Source organism: Vitis vinifera, chromosome 15 (genome assembly GCF_030704535.1).
Source record: "Vitis vinifera cultivar Pinot Noir 40024 chromosome 15, ASM3070453v1".
In the NCBI taxonomy this organism is placed as follows: domain Eukaryota; kingdom Viridiplantae; phylum Streptophyta; class Magnoliopsida; order Vitales; family Vitaceae; genus Vitis; species Vitis vinifera.
The window spans coordinates 14,074,557-14,088,718 of NC_081819.1; positions in this window are offsets into that span (position 1 = coordinate 14,074,557).

Genomic DNA, 14,162 nt, shown 5'->3' on the forward strand with positions numbered 1-14,162 from the left:
TGCTGGAGCACTGAATGTGGGCGGGGTCGTGGATGCAAGATACCCGAAGTAACAAATGTCGGTGAAGTCAAATGCGGCAATGAAGGCATCGCTACTCTTGGAGCTCCACTTGATGACGACGGATACTCTGACAAAATAAGCTCAATCCTCTCAACCCTCTTTGTCAAATCCATCATCATCTCGTAAAGAGCAGTAAGAGTAATGGGTGTGATCTCGTCCGACATGGTGAACCTCAGCTGAAGAAGTATAATCTCGATGTACTCTGTATCATAACCATCATACCATCAATATCTGCTCGGGGACTAGTCACGACACTAAAACTGTCCAAGACTCTAAGGCAAACACATGCACAAGACAAAAATAAAGCAACACACGATGCTACCCAAAATAACAACACATAAAATGCATGATACGAAACAATGATAATAATAAAAAGAAGATGGAAACACATACCCAAGAAAACAACAATATCACTAAGTGAAATGAGAGTACATCACGCGAAAAATAAGACAAAAAGGTCTACTCTCGAAACACAGGGTACGACTCGACTCACTATCTATAAAACAAAACTCAAATACAAAGTAAAAGAGAACGAAAACTCAAACGACCAACTAACAAGGTAGTCCCAAAATACACCAACAAGGTATCAAAGTGTCCTGTGAATATCAGTGCCCTGGGTGTCCAAAACGTGATGGTATAAGCCCGAAGGAGGAGGAACTGCATGTGTGGAATAGGCTGGAAAGGAATCAGCAGTCATATCTGGACCAAGATCAGTGTCTGTAGTCGATACAGGAAAGCTAACCGCACCACTGTCAATAAGATCCTGTATGGTATGACGTAGAGAAGCACAATAATCAGTACGGTGGCCTGCCATCTGGTGAAATGCACAGAACTCATGAGCACGAAAACGCGGAGGTAAGGTACTCGGGGGTGGCTTGGGGGCCAATGGTACTAAAAAACCAATAGCTCTGAGTCGCTCAAAAGCTTTATCCAAAGGCATCCCCAAATCAAAATAAGTCCTCTGACGTCACCGATGGGGACGAGACCGCTCATGCTGTGGGATACTAGTCTGTGGACGCTGAAACTGAAATGAAGGTCGTATCGTGACAGTATGAGGATGCACAGAAGGGTACTGCTGAACTGAATGAGGATGATGATGCTGTAAAGACGGGAAATCACTCCTGGGTATCTACAATGATCTCGCATAGGGATGATAGCCAGGTCGTCGATGCTGAAAGTCCGCAGAACATACGCCTTCATAGCTCTCAGATGATCCAACAACTCTCTTCCCCTCAGTATCTGGGAAAAGAGTAATATCTGACCATAATCCTCTAGATATGCCATCATCTACATCGAACAAAGCCTGAACCAGTGATCCGAAATCCTGGAATGGGACTCCCGTCAGATGCCGAGCAAACCTAGGATGCAAATTCCTCAAAAACATGCTCACCTGATCTCTCTCGCTAGGTTGCTCAATCATCTCTGCAGCCTTCTCCCTCCAGCGAGAGATAAAAGAAGAAACAGACTCATCTGATCCCTGTCTAAGAAACTCAAGCTCTCTACGTGTAACGCTCGTATCACCACTGAAGGAATACTGTCTCAAAAACTCCTGTGCTAAGTCCTCCCAAGTTCTCCGACGAGATGACTCTAATGAAGCGTACCATCTCTGTGTCACGCCGCTCAATGACAATGGGAACAAAGTGAGCAACTGTGCCTCATCTAAACCAAGAGCTCTCATAACTGTGCTATAAAGTCTGAGATGAATACGAGGACATCCAACACCTGTATATCTCTCTATATCAGGCATCCTGAAATCGACTGGCAAAGTGGCCACTGGCACATCGTCAGGGTCATCCCATAAAATCATCTCATCAAGATCTCTCATCTGTCCAATCCTCCCCTCGAGTCCATCCATACGAGAACGAGGATCCTCGATAATGGTAACTGGTGTGATAATAGGTGGAATGACAGTAGCCTGATCATGCAAAGTTTGCGTAGTTGGCATCTGAACAGGTAGAACAGGTGGTGTCACTATATCAGATGGCGTGTCCTCGAGCACTACATGCCTACTCTGCTGGATATCCATCCTTTAACTCAAACTGGTCAATGCCCCCTGAATCGAAACCACAGAAGCGATAAGCTAACCAATCGAAACTGACTATGAATCCGTCTATGGCAGCTCAGAGATACGAATCAACCTCTATCCCACTCAACCCAGGTCACTAAACCAAGACTAGGACTACAAATAGACCCCTACAAAAGAACCCAAATGAAACGACTCATGCAACGACACGGGATGTAACGAACAATGACTAATGCATGATACAATACAACCCAATACATGACAGGGTGCGATACACAATCATATGGTGACAATCAAATTTTGGATATACGATAGAATCTCTAGAGTCACATGAGTGTCTAGTGTGAGACAACTACAAATATGACTAAAGAAATTCTATCGATGATCCAGAAAATGATTGAGGTGTGAAAAAAATAAATGGGGTGTGAAGAACAACACTATCATGAGATCGATACTCAATCCATAACAAAATACCTTGGATTCAACCTTCAACTCGAGCTTTGTAAGAAAAAAAATGATAAGGTGATCAAGGCGAATCTCTCGAAAAATGTGTGAATATGAAAATGTACCTTTCACCTTTCTGTAATGAAAATATGAGCATCAAGTCGAAAATCGAACCAAGGATCAAACAAAGAATGAGGTATTGAGCCCGTGATAGGTGTGTAGTGTAAAAAGATGATCAATGAACATATCCCAAAGTATCGAGTGAGTGATACCAAAGTGAAGGAGTGTGTCAAGCCAAGAAATGAGAGCGAAAACCCTAGGGAGAAAACATGCTAAACTCGTCAAGTGAAAAACACAAACTAAGGCGATAAGACAAAAGGTGATCCAACCGATACCCAAACTCATACCGATCTCCGAGCACCCTCAACTGGAGACTAAAAAGAGGGAGTGTCAAATCCGAACTGTAACCACAAAGGCTCTGAAAGCCCTCAAATGCACCCACGTGTAGGGAGGGAGTCCTAATCAAAGGATCTATGACTCAACCTACGAGGTCAAGGTGGCTCTAAATGGATATGGGTGGATTTTAAAGAATCCCTAGCAGAAGCGATCATACCCTCCAATGGTATGCAACCCTTTGCACGCCTCCGAAAAGACGGGGCGCTTCCATGCAAGGTGGTCATCACCTCCACACATGCACTGCCTCGCATCCCAGGGGGCTCCTATAGTGAAATCTCTCAAAATCTCAACGCTCAATGGTCGACTAAAGTGTACAGTGAATGGTGTGGATGCATCCGATAACCCTAGGAAGCTAAAACAGAAAATGAAACACACTAGCCACACAAATATCCATGAAACTAGCTCCGGGCTATACAGGTCTTCAATGATCGGACTCCAATCGACATCAAAGTGTCGCTCTCCTCCAAAATGCTCCCAAACATCGGTATAACCCGTCGCTAGACCCTACTCCTATCATCTGGCTCGGTCAGAGAATCAAGCACACACAAGGCCTCACATTTGCAAAAGTGAGAGCCGAAATGAAGAAAATGATAAAAAACCAAAGGGTTAGAGGTAAAGGGATAGATGTGCGGCCCACACGGACAAGCAACATGCAATCACACAAAGGAAGGGTAGTCATGCACCATACAGTCAAGTAAAGTACAGGTATATCACTCTAGTCCACACAAACTATGACGATCAAGACGAATAGTGATACAGACATCATGCTCAAAAGACGATCAAGGCAATATACAAGCCAGAGAATCAACACATCAAGTCAAATGATATACACTAGTGAATCCATGCATGTGAGGTGAACAGAACAATCATGGCAAAATCAGAATGACTATGCTAAGCAAGGCAAGATGATCAATCAATATAATCAACATGTCAATGTACTCAACAAACATGGCAATGAAGCACAGAAAAATCAAAATCCTCAATCAAGATAATCAATCTCATAATCAGCATGTCAAATATCTCATACAAATATATCAATGAAGCATTAAGAAACTGGCTATATTAGAATCCCCAACCAAAATAATCAACCAACATGATCAACATGTGAATGTCCCAAGTGAAAGCTCGGGAACTCTCAATGTGCAATCAAGAGATGAGTACCCACTGATTGACTCACCAAACGCCACGTTTGCTTCACTTTAAGTTCAAGCTTGACCCTCTAAAAGAATCCCTAGTGGAGTCGCCATTTTGTGGACCCCGCATTTCGGCTCATGCGTTCCCTACTCGATGGCGAGCTCGATTTTTATTTTGAAAAAATGATTCATTTATTTGGTTGAAAAAAATGACTTGGAGTCGCCATTTATTTTTGTTTTATTTTTAAAGGGTAAACAAAATAAGAAAGAAAAAACCCTAAGTGTGACTCCTTAGTTTGGAAAAGGTGGTCTGCAAAAGTCGGATTGGGTTCGGGGGTCAGGTTACTTATCGGAAAGGTATGATAAAGACCGTAGCACCCCTCTAAGCCCCTAAAGTCGGGTCTCTACTAATAAAATGAAGCTGACGTGGAAATTGATGAGTAAATCAATGGATACCCCGAATAAATCATGCACATGTGAAAATCAGAACATGCGTAGACACTGATCAGAGTGAAAGTGGGTACGTACCTAGGCAGTGAGCCACCATGCGCTATCAAGAAGGAAGATTAGTGCTCAATTAAGAAACAATAGCATACATATCAAAGAACATGATAAATCAATTATGTATGATAATCAAGTCAATCAGTCAGTCAATCAATCGATCAGTCACATATGTGGGGCCCTCACCAAAGCCCGTTTACTATTGGGTGAATCAGTTTCGCAAATTCTATCACTAAGAATTACAAAAATAACTTCACACTTATTTTAAAACATTTTAAAATCATGGAAGTTGTTAAAGTTACATGCCGAGAAGAAAATGGCGGCAAAATTTATTGAAAATGAGATCTTGGGAACCTCAAGAAAATGCTCTAAGGATGAAGAAAAAGGTGGAACGTCGGCCGGACAGAATTCCGGATGTGAGATATCCGGGAAAGGTAGAACGTCGGCCAGACAGAATTCTGGATGTAAGATATCCGGAGAAGGTGGAACATCGACCGGACAGAATTCTGGATGTGAGATATCCGGAGAAGGTGGAACGTCGGCCGGACAGAATTCCGGATGTGAGATATCCGGAGAATGTTGAATGTCGGTCGGACAGAATTCCGGATGTGAGATATCTGGAGAAGGTGGAACGTCGGTCGGACAGAATTCCGGATGTGAGATATTCGGAGAAGGTGGAACATCGGCCGAACAGAATTCCGAATGTGAGATATCCGGGTGGAATGTCGACGGAGAAGAATTCCGGATGTGAGATATCCTGGTGGAATGTCGGCGGGGAAGAATTCCGGATGTGAGATGTCCGGGTGGAATGAGCGGTGCCACGTGTCGCAAGGGGCCGTCTGCATGTCCAAGGGAGGAGGAGCCACGCGGCAATTTTTAGGGAGGATCCCACACTCATGCCATAGTATTCCCATGAGACCACTAAATCAGCTCTTCTTTCCACAAATTCAAATACTAGCTTCCTACATCATCTTGAGACATCACTTCCCGATATGAGATGCGTGGGGGTTTACGCATGATGAAGATAAATGGGAATAGGAGTGGAGTGATGGATGGGGACGTAGGCATGTTGGATAAAACGATGAATAATAAACGAAAATGGGTATGGGGATGCTGATGAGGTGAGCTTTGCTACCATGAAAACTACTCCAGATTTTCTAGGATCTCTTTCAAGCAGGGATGAGAAAATGGATGCGTACCATGGATGGATATCAAGAGCAGAAGATGATAACAAAACAGAGCACGAAGAGTAGATACAAGAAAATGAGCCCGACAAGTTATGCTTCATATCATACCAACAGGCTTAGATGATGATGGGTAAGATTAAATGAGTATCAAATGAAAAGTAAAACGTGGTTACAAAAATATATCATGGAGAAATCAAAACCAAAGCAAACTAAACCACTACAAAACCATTAGCAAAAATATGAACGTATTCACTCCTAATCAACAATCATCATCCGAGAATCAGTAAAAACAAAGTAGAAAAGCACACCAATAGAAGCTAACCAAGAATACACAATAAACGTACCTCAAAATAACTCTCTCCAGCTAGGTGGGCAAGAAATCGGACAGCTATCCTTCCTCTCAAGCAACCAGCCAAAGAATGCCTCTTTCCTACTAGTCCTCTCAAGCCCAAACTCCCCTCTCTTCTCCTGTTCCTCCACCCTCTTCTTTTTCGCTTCTCGGAATCACCTTCCTTCCTTTCTTTTTTTCTTCTTGGAATCACCTTCTTTAGCAAGTCATCACCTGCCTCCTCCTGTTCATGCATCAGCCAGTATGGCCTGCCCAACTACCCTCATTATTGCTGCACGTTTCATGTAGACGACATCAAGCTCTCAACTGGGGGTCCCCTACCCTCTCTAAAAAATGTAATCCCAAACCAAGAAAAATCCGCTCCCCCAAAATCTCTAACGGCTGAGCCAAAACCATCCTGTAGCTGTCTGCCTCCACTACCTCTCAACAGCTCACTAACTACTTGCACTTTTTCCAGAAGGTTCCTCCACGTGTCAAATTTCTATTGGTTCCTCAGAAGTTCAGCTGATTCCCTAGCATCCATCCTTGAGCTGACACGTGGCCACCTAAGATGGTGACATCTGGCCAAATAATCTGCAGAAAATTCAAAGAGAAAATGTCTCCAAAATAGGGGTCTACAGTGAGTTGTCAAACACAATGTGTGGAATCATGACCTCAAAGTGGACTCAAGACTTGGGACGAAATGTAGGCTAAGGTAATAGGTGAAAGAAACTAAAGGAAACTATGCTTAATAATCCCAATGATACAATCCCCATACCCCTCATGCATAAGATGCAATCCATAGAAAACCTCATGAGTCCCAAACCTAGGGGTTTCCACATGAAGAGTGATAATAAAGGAATGGACATATCAAATATCAATAGGATGAGAAAGAATAGCGTGTGAATGTTGAACCTAAGTCGAACATCAAGTAGGTTGAGAAAAGAAAGAAATCAGATAAGGCAAAATGAAATGAAATGAAATAATGAAATAAAGATAAAGGAAAACACAAAGAAAGAATGGTGAGTGATGGTCAACCTACATCGTAGCATGAGAAGTAGTCACATCAGAAATGAATGGAATGCTGGTGTAGACCCTCAATTTTGTCCCTTTAGCACATGTCTTTAAATTCACTTCCAGTGCTCCACGGTAGTTCCTTGGTGGCCCATTACTACTCGTACGACTTACCATTTTCTGAGTCACCTTGGAGATTTTGATTGAGAGATTATTTGATCCCTTATTGTGACCCTTGGCAGCCCTAACTTAGACTTAGGCTTTTCTTGTTTTTTTTTAGGATAGCTTTTAGATACACTTGGCCCATTAGGCACCACCCTAGGCCCACTTAATTTCATCATAGGCCCGTTTAGGCACACTTGGCCCATTTGGACATTTTCAGCGTGACTTGTATGACTTGCATGGTTACATGGCTTTTGGGCTCGACTTTTGTTTATTAGTTTATTTTATTTTATTTTATTTTATTATTTTTATTTTGTTTTGTTTTATTTTATTTTATTTTTACCGTTTCCTAATTTATTTACTTGCTTATTTGCTCACTCAATTATTTAACTTAGAAAATTTTCATGTTTTTGCAAGGAAACTTACTATTGGAGTTTAAGGAAGGCGGGACTCTCCTTGGAAGGTTTGGGAGAGGAATTTGAAATTATGAAGATTGCTTTTGAATTGGAAGATTTAAAAAAGGATAAGGAGAAAAGAAGAGAGAAAATGGGAGAATTTTCCTTTTGGGAAACAAATTTAGGTCTTGAGGGGTGATATATATAGGTGAGAAAAGGAAAAGAATGAGGGGGGAGATTCTTTTTCGGTGGCAGCACGCATTGGATGATGGGGAGAAATTCTGAGAATTAGAGGCACGAATAGCAAGGAGATCATCTGGGGGGAAAAACAGGTATGGGAGTTTTGGTAGGGAGAGGAATAAAGATAGCAAAAAAAAGGATTTTTTCTTTGGAGGAGTATGCTGAAGAAGAGGAAGGAGAGAGGTGATTCATTACTCTGGCAGCCGCCTAAAGGTAAGTTCTTCATTGCAAAGTATGGACTCCTTTCCAGATTTCTTTTGTTTTGATAGAGACTCGTTGGATGCTTTGGTGTGGTCATCAGAGACATATTTGCTAATCTTCGATTTATTTGGGCTAGGTTATAGTGTTTTCACGTTTCACTTTTATTGATTTTTTTCATCAAGATCAGTTTGGTACTGTTTTAGTCTCTTTGTGAGTTGTCTTCAGTCGTGTTTTGATTTCTATTTGAAATATGTTTGATTCCAATTTGAAATATGTTTGATTCTTTTTATTTGAAATGTGTTTGATTTCACCCACCAATTTAAACCTGTTGATTCGGAACATGAAACATGACTTTTCTTGGTTTCTTTCGTTTATTTTCTTCATGCCCTGTTTTTGGACACCTTCCCCTGTTTCTGGTGTTGTTTATGTATGGTGACTCTACTGGATATTGTGATGAGAGGCATGGAATGATGCTGGTTTATGAGTTCATGGAAAACGGGACTCTGAGAGACCATCTATACAAATTGGAATGAGGATTGCACCATGTCGATTCCCTGATCACAACTGTCTTGGGAGGTCTGGCCGAAGATCAGATGCACAATGGTGTCCATGTTCATGTGAAGGATTTGAAGGTGTCAGCAAAGGAAGATAAATTGAAGAGAGTTAATTCATCCCAGAAAATGAATGAACCCGAAAGAAATCGATCTTTCCTGAGTTTTCAATCCTTTACCTGGTTATGGAGAGCTCATAGGCTATCTGAGGACTTTACTCTCGGTTTTGTCTCCTTTCGCAGAGTGCCCACCAGCTCATCCCTCGATCATGAAAAGGTGTAGGGAGTTTCAATGATTGGAAATCACATGCTTTAAGACAGGTCGGTTCTGTCACTACTGTCAAATTCTGCTTGTCTCTGAGGCCCCTACTTTTGAAGATTGTCTCGAGGATTGGTTAATTTCCAACAATTGAAGCCATGCAAATGTGGTTATGAGACGTGTGTTTAATGCTAGCATCATATAATGAACATGGCTAAGAAGGATGAAACAGAGGGTCAGTGCCCTGCCTGCTGTGTTTCTTACACTAAAAAAAAAATTGTAGGGATAGCAGGATACTGCAAGAGGTTGTGGCAGAAATCAATTTGGAGAGAAAAATGAAATCACAGAAGTCAAAGACTGAATTATCTGAAGAAATGAAGCAACTTGGCAGTGTGCGAGTGATTCAACGCAACTAATTTTGGTGCCATCATCGAGAGGGAATGCACTATATGCCTATTTGATTTGCACCCATCAGCAGCAGATTGTCACTGTTCTCTGGATATATATGCATGCCTAAATCACGCAAAACAGTTGTGTTCTTGTGCTTTACACCACTGATTTCCTAATGGATTCTTGAATTCCGAGATGCTGAGCTGAGCATGCAGGGTTTAAATTCCAAACAGATCAAGCAGTCTGCCAATGCAATATCTCAATAGATAAAAGTCACTGCAAGTCCAACAAACTAAAGTTTCTCTGCAAGCCATCAGTCTAACATCTCTGCTGCTGCTACTGTTGAAGCTGCTCATTCAAAGGCTGACATCATGTCAATATTTGAGGATCTGACACAGGATGATCAAGATTCTGTTAGGTTATTGGCTGTTAAGGGTTGTGCAGCTCTCGGAAAACTGTAGGAACCTCAAGATTGTGTAGCACATATTCCTCCCATAAATTATGAATTTCTCTCAGGATAAGTCTTGGCGTGTTCGCTATATGGTTGCAAATCAATTATATGAGCTATGTGAAGTTGTTGGTCCTGAGCCTACCAGGTCAGACTTGGTTCCTGCATATGTTCGGTTGCTTCATGACAATGAGGCTGAAGTACGCATAACAGCTGCAGGAAAAGTAACAAAGTTCTGCTGGATTTTGAACCCAAAACTTGCAATTCCACCGTATCCTTCACATGTTTCATCCATATTCCAGAAGTTCTAAAAAGAAAAAGAAAAATCGATGGTGATTGGAGGCATAAATTAGCAATCCGGGCTAACCAATTTTAGTGGCAGCTTGTGTTCGCTCTATAGAAGCAAGGAGAAGGGTTTTCATGGAGATCAGTAATATACTTAATGACTTTAATGATTTATCCAATGATTTTAGGCCACCCGGCAATGATATCCAAGCTTTTATTGATTTGCTCAAGGATGAATTGGCTGCTGGATCACCTACAACTGATCATGTTGAGGGTTGTGATCTATGCCTAGATGATTTTGATGCCCAGTTACAGCTTCTGAGCGCAGGCATCAATTGAAGGTCCTGATTCTCTATTTTGTTTGCGTTTAAGATAAGTCATGAATAGGCTCTGGAATGTTAAAAAGCTCTATGCAAGGAGTGGCAGAGAAGCAACTAATGAGCAAGACAAGCTATTAGAGGATGCTGTTGGAGAATTCTACAGGCTTTGAGTTTCAGACGGGGTCATCTTTGAGTCATTCAAAGAGTGGACATGCAGATTCATCTTGAACTCTTACCAATGTGTTGAATTAATGTCTATTATAGATAATTTTCTGAAGCTGAAACATAAAGAGCCTCTCAATAAGGTCGCCTTTGTGAATCTTGCCCAGCATGCTCATGAGAAATCTTGGTGAATTACTCTACTATGCCTGCAACCAGAAATTCTCTTTCCCAACATGCAGATACTGGTGCATGAGTGGACCAGAGGCAATACCACAACTGCAGAAGTGGTTACATAGAGAACCTTGGAACCATAATGCACGTTACTTGTTGATACTTGATTTTCTACAAAAGGCACGTGAAGAGAGATTTCCAAGACATTTTTGTATTGTAATTGAATAGCTAAATTTTGTGGTTAATCCCAATCACTTATATTTAAAGAAGGATACATGTTGCCAACATCGAAAATTCCAGTTGCTACTTTGTGCCTCGGAAATCAGCTTGCAAGGTGGTGATTGTCATGGCTGTGTCAACCATGCTAAAACTGCTTACTAGCACAAATACCGAGAACATCCCACCAAACTGCTTTGATAAATTCAGTGTAGAAATGAATGAGAAACATAATGTGAATTTTCTGAAGCTTGATGGTCTAGTGCAGGGAAGAAAGTTGTTTCTTGCCAGCTTGTAGCTTATCAAACGAATCCTTCTCAAGTACTTTTGACCGTTTCCTCCTAAGACCGAGGTTCCAGATGTGCCCTGTTCGCGAAGTTACTTCTCAAACATTCAGTCTCATATGAATTAGAAGAATTGTGCCGTATTCTTGGTTGTCTCATTTGCCATTAAGGAGGTTGGGGACAATTTTATCTTGATCAATCTAGCCAATGTTGAGAGTTTCTTTGGGTCAATTATTGTTCTAGAGTTGAAGAGTTAGAATGTGAATGGGGTCCCGATGCTTAAGACCAATTGCATAGACTGGCTGGATCAGATTAATGTTGCATAAAATATACACATGGCTTGGCAGTCACGGGCAATCAGTGCCCAGGTAGCATATGGTTCCATCACGCAAAACAGTCTCCTTCAGTCCGGCATTCAGTTCCGAGCGCCCCTGCTCACTTCAGAAAGAAATGGCTAATTCAGTTGTTAATAACAGTTCTCTTCATGATTTGAACAAATTCCGGACATCAGGAATAGGAGGTTGATGGCTGGTTGATGGAAGTAAAGATGACTATGAGATGGAAAAAGATATACTACTAGTCCAAAAGGATGAATCCACACTTGAAGATTTGTGTAGCAATGCTACTTTCCACCAAGAAGACATTATACTTGCTGAAATGGGCTCAGCAAATTGGGGATTACTGGATGGTAATGTGCTGGCACGAGTATTCCATTTTCTGAAAACTGATGTAAAATCCCTTGCTTTTGCTGCTTTGACTTGTAAACATTGGAGAGTTGCAGTAAGGTTCTTCAAGGGTGTTTCCAGGCGGGTTGATTTGTCATCTGTTGGTTCTCTCTGCACTGACTCTATGATTTAGAGCATGCCACAAAGTGCATTGTGTTAGTTTCTGGATTATCCATGGTAGAAAGGCTAATCAGTTACAAGTTATAGACAACAAACTTGATCAGTGGCTCATGTATGCAATGTTTGTATGCTCGTGCCCATTAGATAATAGAGAAGCTAGAAAGTTGGCAGCAACTAAAGACCTTTGCCATCTCACTTTTCCCTCACTAAAATCTGAACCCGAGACGTACATGCATGCTGCCACCATGGCTCTCGGCCACTCACATCTAGAAGATAAAACATAAGGAAAAATCTTGTGGACTGAAAGCGACGTTGAGGAGAGAACTGAAGGTTTGATCTTCTGGTTTGTGTTTGGAGGGGAATAGGATTTCTGCTAGAGGCAATGGAAGCTTTTCTGATAATTCTTCCAGAGATTCTGCTGCAAACGAAGCCAGTGCAGCATCTAGAACTGACAATCCCAAGCTCAACAGAGAAATCTATTAATCTAATGGGAACCTTGAAGTCTATATTTATAGATCAAAGCTTCGCGACTATTACTGTTAGTAATGAACTAAGCTTCATTTTTTATCTATCTTCAACAATAGGAATTGATTTATCCAGAAATCTGCTACATAGAGAGATACCTACAGGATTTTCTGGACTGTTGAGTTTGGAATACCTGAATTTATCATATAATTATCTTGATAGTCAGCTTCTTACCTTGGAAAAGACGGAGAGATTGATGGTACTGGACCTATCAGACAACTCTTTGTCGGGTCAGATCCTAGAAAATGTTTCCAACCCAAGAATCATAAAGAATCAGGATATGTCAAGTTGAGGTTCAAAATACGGAGGATAAGGGTAATATTCAGATTCCACCCTTCAATTCGATCATGGTTTCTGATTGTTCTATGCAGCTGTTCTACTGAAAGGCATATGCGAGTAATCAGTAAACTCGTTAAAACATTATCTTCATTTTTGAACCTGGAGTGCAATCCTTCGAAGAGCATTTTTTTTTATTTTATTGCTATAAAAAAAAAGGCAAAAAAAGCATAATAGATGGAGGAATGGTTCGGCGCCTAACTAGCATTCTTAAGTGATCCAGTTTTCAAGTCTGATGGTTTGAACAAGAAAAATCCCCAACTTCAAACGGAATATCTGATGACCAGTGGATTGCACCATTGGCTATAGAGATCAGAGAGAATAGTCGGAATAGAAACAGCCAACAAGGACTCATGGATGCAGCAGGAACAGAGCAGCGACAGCGTGAAGGAATTTCGCAAAGTGAAGGAAATCATTCATTTGCATATTCGGTCCGATTATGGATGAAAAATAACAATGAGGAGTCTGCTTGGTGATGGCAAAGACAAGGGTACATATTCTGGTAGAACCATTGAATCAAATCTTGGTGGTGGGAAATTAACACAGAATGCAGGAAATCTGTCAATACAAAAAATTAGGGATTTTGAATTTTATGTTCAGTGTTTGATCAATGTTGGGGAGAATCCATTTGAGCTTACGGACCAAGTTACCTTATACATGGAAATGCTTCTGACCACTGAATATCCTGACGACGAATTGGGTCCTTCTATCCCGAATTCTGAGGCTCCACTCCCTCTTGGTCACTTTGCCTCACATCGTACTCCTCCCATTGCTTCTTCTTCTTTTTGTGATCTTACACGTCTTAAAGCCGGATTTCAAAACATTTTTTCTATCAAAAAAGAATTTGGTTTTCTTTAAGGTCCTTAGCAGCTTCTAGGTACAAAATCCAGATTTAACATGCAATTTGCTGCCACTTTCCTCCAGGCATGCATTTTCACTATTTTCTTTTATTTTCAACTATTTTCATGGTTTTCTCGATTTTCAACAAGCATGGATAAACTTCATAATTCCAAATCATGGAATTTATGGAACCAACTCATGCAAAATCAATTAGGGCTTTGGTGGGGGCCCGACATTCATAGCACTCACTTTAATACTATTTGCTTGATATGTTGATTTTTGATTCTTCTTGATGAAATACTTGAATTCACTTAATATCTATTGTTGAGATACCCTTGTTCCCATAGACGTGTGGATGCTCGCTAATCAGGTACGCTTTCTCTACCC